Source organism: Arvicanthis niloticus, chromosome 11, assembly GCF_011762505.2.
Source record: "Arvicanthis niloticus isolate mArvNil1 chromosome 11, mArvNil1.pat.X, whole genome shotgun sequence".
In the NCBI taxonomy this organism is placed as follows: Eukaryota; Metazoa; Chordata; class Mammalia; order Rodentia; family Muridae; genus Arvicanthis; species Arvicanthis niloticus.
This window is the reverse complement of record NC_047668.1, coordinates 66,803,191-66,812,154: the sequence shown is the minus strand read 5'-3', so window position 1 is coordinate 66,812,154 and position 8,964 is coordinate 66,803,191.

Here is an 8,964-nt window from a genome sequence, read left to right as displayed (position 1 = left end):
TTTCTACAGTATATATGCCATGGTGTTCCTTATTCTGTTTTGTCTAATTGTAATAAAAACCCTACTGAGTCATTTAAATAAGCATCCCCCTCCCTTGATATCTGATCACATTCCCAATCCCTGACTCAACCTAGCTTTTCTCTGTAAGAACACTGTTGAGTTAGTCTAGCAAAAATTACCCTTGGGATTGAAATTTCTTCCTGGTAGTTTTTTATCCTCTGACCATTGCCATATACCTAGGTTTTACATCTCACTTCTCTTTTATTTATTCAAAGTTGAGCTCAATATCTTCCCCCTTGCTGCAAAGTGCCATTGCAATATTCCTGTTGTGAGTATACAGTCTTTCTCACTGTCCTTATCAAGTGTCTGAATGAAAGTTTTCTTTAAGGCCCATACAATTCATCATTTGGAAAGATGAAAAGAACAGATGAAGTGGCCACAATTTGCAGTCTCTTCACATGAGAGGACTCGAGATTAGAGAATACAGTTGCCCACAAATGCCAAACCTCCATAGTCACTATGCAGCAAAGCAAAATTCAGATTCAAATTTATTCGACTCTAAAACTCAATCTTCGCAATCATTGTGTTATTCTGCCTTTTGAAAACCCAGAACTGAAAGGCTCTATTTCTTTTTTCAGAGTAAGCTCCCAAGCTGACAAAAAAAAATCTCAAAACAAAGTAATACAACAGCAAAATTATAAGTATGCAGATAGATAGACATATGTTTGGGATAGATCAGATTAGATGTACACTTAATATACATTTATATCAGGTCAGAAAATCTCTGTACAGATTTGATATATATATGCAAAGTAACAATCATTACTAGTCGATTTTTAAAGACTTTTATATCCCACATAAAAAGAGTGAACACTGAATAAAAATTCTATATGCATCACTAAAAGTCTCCCTGGAGACAGCTCCCAAGGTCACCTTCAATATTTTTGAGAACTACAGAGAACAGATGTCTTTATTCTTCTTGCTTTGGATTTGGGAACAAAATATAAATCTAATTCCTCTCCCAAATTAACAAATGGCTTTTTTATTTTCACAAAGCAGGTTAAGAGGTTATCTGAACATCACCAATTAAAAGGTTACAAGCAGTAGTAGGTACTTTGTAGATGGAAATGATTACAAACCCGAAACGACCTTGAACAGAGAAGAAATTCTCTTTTACAAGTGAATATTTTTTTTCTAAGATCTCCTAACACTATTTGTGCTGAAGCACTGGTTTTATCATCTCTCAATAGCTGATTCTTTAGGTGTGCCTAGTAGGTGCACATACACACATGCATCAAACACATATATACACACATATATGTATACACTGACATATACAAATATGTTGGGAAAAAGAAGGCTGGGGATCCCAGGGTTCCTCCCGCCATGCTGTGGGTACTCGGCTGGGAACGCTCCTGGTTCCTCCAGCTGGAAGTTGGGCCCGGCTGCTCATTAACTAAAAGCCTCCCCCCAGCTCCTCACGGTTCCTCATAGCGGCTCGGCCCCAACATACAAGGAAGCCCTTGGGTTTCCAAAACTGGTTTATTCACATGGCGGATGGTGGATGGATCTGGATGCATACCCCCTAAAACCCAGGATCGACCAGAGTTAAATGGGGAGGGGAGAAAGGGGGAGGGGCTGTGGAGGAATGTTTAATCGGCTCTACCTCTGGCCTTCCGGTACCTCATTAGTATGTAAATCTCTCTAGGGCCTGTTCGTGCCCTCCACCTGTGTATGTGACTGAAGGGTGAAGGTGGAATGGAGATTAGACCTCATGTTAGGCCCAACACAAATATACATGCATACATGTGCACACACACATACACAGAAACATCCAGACACACAGACACATACACATGTACATGCATATATGCATACACAGAGATATACATACATCATACACACACACACACACACAGAGAGAGAGAGAGAGAGAGAGAGAGAGAGAGAGAGAGAGAGAGAGAGAAACTACTTAGCTCTTTAAAAGAGCTAACTATAAAGTGGCAGAGAAATGAGCCATTTAAAGGAATAATGGTGGACTCATTGCAAATACACAATTTGTGTGAGTTTACACTCAACCATTGCTTGGCTTCTTAGCTACATCCTTTTCAAATGCGGTGTTTCTGTATCTCAGGTGCTTGCTGAAAATAAAATTGTGACGAAGTATCTCTAGATTCTAAGGTGATAAATTTCTGGGATGAAGGAATCTAAACCATCCAGGGATGCCCCATCCATGTGAGCCATCACAATGATCTTTATCACAAAATATCTGCTACCAAAGAGAATTTTATTTTTTTATAGCAATGAAAATAATTTTAAAAAACTATATATAAAAACAGCTTCCTTTACTATCATTTTTTATTTCTACATGTCACTAAAAACAACATACAATGTGATTAGCATTCATCAACACAAAGTAGAGAAATAAAAGATTAAAAACAGGTCAAACCTCCATCAAACAGCTCAACTGACTGACAGCTCCCAATGTTGACGATGTGAACAGCCTCCTTTGGTTACCATGAGAACAAGAGGACAAATAACCATATGAGTTTCCTAGATGGAAAAAAAAGTATATGGCCATCTGTTTTAAAACTCTAGCCAAAAAAATTGAAGCATATGTAAGGCCCAATCCCAAAGAAGCCAAGACTCAAATGTACAAAAAAAAAAAAAAAAATTGTTATTAATTAATTTGTTCAGGTTTGGGGACAGTGTGATGAGAAATTAGAGAGAAAAATGTTTGGTTTTGCTACTGATAATTACAGGAAATCTCATGATTGAAGCCATCATGAAGTTTCATCTTTTCTACAACAGTGAGGATCCACATTAAGTCAACATTTTGTTTGTTTTAATTTTCCTGTGTGAGATGTTACTGTATGACTGTATGTGGATGTATGTGAGTGGGTATATTTGCTTATGTGTGTCTATGTAGAGGTCAGGTGTCTTCCTCAGTTGCTCTTTTCCTAACACCCAAGCTCTGACATACAAACATGTTGGGCCACACTCAGCCTCTGTGTGGACACTGGGGATCTTAACTAAGGCCAAAGATTTCAATCACTGAACCATCTCCTTGGCCCCTCAGAGTTCTATAAATATAGGAGAGGTTGCTTCAAAAATGCTTGCCTAAATTTGTTCTGTTGCCCAATCTGCACATCAACACTTCTCTTGGGCCTCCTTCTCTGGGGCATTTCAATTCAATAGGAACAAATAACAAGACAGCACATGTGTCAAGAGATACTTGGGACCAAACTAAGACATTAGTTCTGTTTATCAAGAGCCTGACATCAATTAAGAATGGTTTTTTAAAATATATGTGAAATACCTTCAAAGGAACAAAAGCAATAGCAACACCTTTGGAAATTCAACAACAACAAAAAAATAAAATAAAATAGAAGAAAGAAAAGGCATAGGCAAAATGTCAGTTCCCTTTAGGCCAACTGACCAGGCTACTTCATTCCACTTGAGAAAAGCAGTCTGTGGTGGAGAGAAAAGTTGCTTTGCCATAGGTGGCATGAAGGTTAGGTGTGATATAAGACCTGTGCAAGATTACTGTGCCTCAGTTTATACTCAGTGTCTTGAGGCACAAGAGTCTGCAGTACCACTGGGTTCCTCCAGAAGATGGCTCACATGTAACAATTAAGAGCGCACATTCCAGAGTCAGATTACTTGGGTTTGAATTCTGTCTTTAAATTGCACAATTGCAAGCAAGATACTTACTATCTTTTCCCCTCAGTTTTTTTCACAATTAAGACAAGAATAATAATGGTATCTTTCTTGTGGTGTTCTTAGAAAGATGAAATGAGTCACGGTACTTAACCTTCTTAGAGTGAATGTCAGCAAAGGTCCTGTACTATCACCACAGTTCTTGAGAATAGCTATGACTGGCTCTATTCTCATTATCCATAGTGAGCTATGACTTGACTGACTAGACCCACTCTTACTGTATGTTAAAAAAAAGAGAGAGAAAAGCTGAGAATAACAAAAGCCACAGTGTGGAATATACAATCATAAAACAAAGTAGTGAGGCAGAAAAGAACAAGTAATTACTTTAATTATAAAATTAAAAAAAAAATACAGGATTGGGAATGTAGCCTGATAAGTATTGTGCTTGATGCACACTGTGAGGACCCAAGTTTGATTAACAGAACACACAAATTAACTGCATAATGGTGTATTTGAAATCACAGCCATGGGAGGCAAAGACATTCCCTGGATCTCACTGGCGAGCCAATCTAACCCAACTGGTAACTCCCAGGTCCCTCTGAGAAACCCTGTCTCAAAATACAAGGACAGTGTCTCTTAAGGAATAATAGAAAAGGTTCACCTCTGTACACGCGTGCTCGCGCCCACACACACACACACACACCAGAAAGCAATGGATGATACTTGCCAAAGTGCTCTGGTAACTCTTGCTATATTGCTGAATTATAAGCAATAATGACAATGTAAAGACAACCACTTGTAGATAATTGCTTGACAGATGCTTTCTTATTTTATACACAGATATCCAAAAAGCCACTCCAGTAATACTATCTTCATGATTAAAGAGGTCCTATTGTACATGGCTAGTCAATGAAGGGCTAGCACAAGGCTTCTTATCTACCCACCTGGCTTATTCACACCTAAAGAGACTCAGTCCTAAAGAAGTTCAAGTGTTGAAATGGACAGAACTAGTAATGGCCACAAGACGTGACCCTGAAATATTTTGCTCTTCTATTGTTACATACCTTTCTGTTGTATTAATCACATATTGGGGATTGCTTAAGATCAAACCCAGGGTCTCACACATACTCAATAAACATTCTACTGCTGAGCTAGACCCTTCTAGAGCCAATGGATTTACTGAAATTTCATCATCAACAAAGCTCCTTACTCTGTCAAAACCTTAACAAATCTCTGGATATGCTATTTTTACTATTGTACTTATGAAAAAAAAAAAAAAAAAAAAAAAAAGCAAAGCAAAGAAAAATAGTATCTTGTCCCAGAAAACTGTGATTTCAGAGTCAAACCTATAATGTGTACAGAAAAAAGTAATCCTTATATTATGGATTTATCTTTTTATAGTCTCACATATTCAAATATCTTAAATCAAACCTAACTTTCCTCTCCTTGGGGGTGAGGATTGTAAAAAGCAGAGATTAGGTTCTGGGCCATAAATACACAATACACTACATTTTATAAAAATTAAATGTAATAGAGTTTTAAAACTAAAATCTATAGTTTTCTTAAGTACACATAAATCTTTTCCATGGTAAAACAAGTATTTAATTCCAAAAAATAATATTGAAGTTGATATAGTATCATAGGACAGAGACAATGGTACATACCTTATTAATCTTCTCATAAGTTTTTCAATGCTTTTACTATGGTATACCAGAAAGTGAAATAAAATATTTACTTTGACCAAGAAATATTTGTTGCAATATTTGTGGGTGGTGATAATTTTACAGAAATCTTTGAAGAGCCTCTGGGAAAGTTATTTAGTCATTGACTGAAATGTCTGTTGTCTTCCTTAGTTTACTGTAAGATACTCTAGGTCTGTATCCACAGTAAACATCAGAGAGCAGGTTGCTCAAACTCAGGATTCATTCTTCCTCGCTGGCAAGGTGACAGATGATCACTTACACACTATATCAGACAATATCTTAGGAATAAAATGCTTAATTGACAAATTGTTCTAAGCATAATTACTTTGCATTAATATCTGTACATCAGAATTTAAGACTGGTTTTGCTCAGAACAGACACAGGATAGCATGTAAAATACCTAGTGATCTTTTGATCCATCAATATGTAGAAACATTTAATAAACTGTTATCTCTGTGTAATCAATTAAATAGAATTAAATATCAGTAGGAGATTTTAGAAACCACTGAAATATGATTAGCATTTTGTCTCATCTGCAGCAGTATAGACATCTTTCTTGATTTTCAGTGGAGAGCATTAATTTTACTAAATTGCTGTATCTGTTTATACAGAATATGCTCAGAAAATAACACTAAAGCTTTGGCAGTCAGAAGTTTGGCTTGTAGTTGGCACTCAGGTGTTGGATAGATGGATGGATAGAAGATATTAACTCTAACCTATTAATCAAAAAGCTTTAAACTCTGACCACACACTAATAGTACCTGTAGATTTTTAATGTAAACACTTGGCAGAAGACTCACCATAGGCAGACCAATTCAGTCAAAATGTTTGCACATGAAGATGGATATGAAACTTAAGGATGAGTGTTTTTCAAAAGTTTCCCATGCAGACTTGCCAGATTATGAACAGAAAAGTCCAGGCTTCCCAGATAAACCTGGATTTCAGCTATATAACAAGTCAATTTAAGTATGTGTTGGTGTGTCTCAAATATTACATAGGACATATCAATACCAAAATGTCTTCATACTCAGTTCAATACTTTAAACAAATGGACAAGATCAATTAAGAAAATGTTGAGGGCTGGCAAGATGACTCAGTCAGTAAAGTGCTTGCTCTACCACTGAAGAGAGCTAAGTTTGGATTCATAGCCTCCATGAAAGAGCTGTGTGTGGCAGTACACAGCTTTAAGTCTAGTGTTGGGGAGGCTGATTCATGCAGATCCCAGAAGCTCAGCAGCCAGCTAGTTTGACTGGATTAATGAGCTCAGAATCAGCATGAAAATTTGTCTCGTACAACTAACACACCATATAAAGCTTAACGAGAAGAAAGACCAAAGTGTGGATATTTCAATCCTACTTAAAAGGGGGAATAAAATAATCACAGGAGGTAGAGGGAGGGAGGGACCTGGGAGGGAGAAGAAAGGGGGAGGAAAAAAAGGAAGCAGAACCAGGTATGGGAAGAGACAAGAGAGAAGTCCAGAGGGTCAGGAAAATGAATAGAAATATGTAGCAGCAGGAGATAGGGAATGCAGAGGCAGTGGGGAGCCACTAGAAAGTTCCAGATGCCAGGGAAGTGAGAAGTTTCCAAGACCCAACAGGGATGATATTAGCAGAAATAACCAACAAAGGGGAGATAGAACTTGTAGAGACCACCTCCAGTAGATAGGCCCTCAGTAGAGGGATGGAGCCACCCACCCATGTCAGAAGTTTTAGCCCACAATTGTTCCTGTCTAAAGGAAACACAGGGGCAAAAACTGAAGCAGAGACTGAAGAAAAGGCCATCCAGAGACGACCCCAACTAGGGATCCATCCCATCTGCAGACACCAAACCCTGGCACTATTACTGATGTCAAGAAATGCTTGCTCCTTCTGGTCTGGGCCAGAGCACTGAGCAGATCTTGGGTGGCAGCTCTGCCCCCAACCTCCAAGAACCCAGAGGAAGCAGGGATCCCAGGAGCTCTAACTCAGGCAGTATCTTAGGTGAGCAGACAGCAGGGCCCACCCTAAACTGGGAGTAACTGGGAACCAAAAGGACCCAGGAAGTCACTCCCATCCAGGAACACTGGTCCCTTCCAGTCTGGGCCAGAGCACTGAGCAGATCTTGGGTGGCAGCTCTGCCCCCAACCTCCAAGAACCCAGAGGAAGCAGGGATCCCAGGTGCTCTAACTCAGGCAGTGTCTTAGGTAAGCAGACAGCAGGGCCTGCCCTAAACAGGGAGTAACTGGGATCCACAAGGACCCAGGAAGTCACTCCCGACCCGGAACACTGGTTCCTTCCGGTCTGGGCCAGAGCACTGAGCAGATCTTAGGTGGCAGCTCTGTCCCCAACCTCCAAGAACCCAGAGGAAGCAGGGATCCCAGGCACTCTAACTTGGACAGTGTCTTAGAAACTAGTTCTCAGATCTGAGGCCTGGATCAGACCTCTGCCAGGTCTGCTGTTGTGTGGACCCCGGATTCCACCTGAGACATACTGTAAGGTCCACTCAACCCAGAGCCATAGAGGAACAACTGAACTCAGAGCGTCAGACAACATATCCTGAGATATTCTAGAGGAGACACTGCACCCAGAACAGCAGACACCTAGCTGGACTACTACCTTGGAGCACCATATCCTGAGGCATCCTAGAGGTACCACTGTAATCAGTGCAGCTGGAAAAGATCACAGAGACATCTGGACCCCTAGGAGATCAGACACAAGCTAGATAACTGGAAAGACAGGCTTCAGTCAGAGACAGCAAGTACAGGCAGCACTAGAGTTAACCAGATGGCAAAAGGCAAGAGCAAGAACATAAGCAACAGAAACCAAAGTTACATGGCATCATCAGAACCCAGCTCCCCCATCAGAGCAAGCCCTGAACACCCCATCACACCAGAAAAGCAGGAATCAGAATTAAAATCACGTCTCATGATGATGATAGAGGGCTTTAAGAAAGACATAAATAACACTCTCAAAGAACTTAAGGAGAGCACTGGTAAACCCTTAAAGAGGAAACACAAAAATCCCTTAAGGAATTGCAAGAAAATGCAACCAAATGGGAAAAGGAATTAAACAGAACCATGCAGAATCTAAAAATGGAAACAATAAAGAAATCACAAAGGGACAATACCCTGGAGATAGAAAACCTAAAAAAAAAAAATCAGGAGTCATAGACACAAGTATCACCAACAGAATACAAGAGATGGAAGAGAGAATCTTATGTGCAGAAGATACCATGGAAAATATTGACACAACTGTCAAAGAAAATGCAAAATACAAAAAGCTACTAACCCAAAATATACAAGAAATCCAAGACACAATGAGAAGGCCAAACCTAAGGATAATAGGTATAGATGAGGGGGAAGACACCCAACTTAAAGGACCAGTAAATATCCTCAACAAAATTATAGAGGAAAACTTCCCTAACCTAAAGAAAGAGATGTCCATAAATATACAAGAAGCCTACAGAACTCCAAGTAGTTTAGACCAGAAAAGAAATACTTCCCGCCATATAATAGTCAAAACATCAAATGTACAAAACAAAGAAAAAATACTAAAAGCAGTAAGGGGAAAAGGCAAAGTAACATATAAAGGCAGACCCATAAGAATTACACCAGACTTCTCAC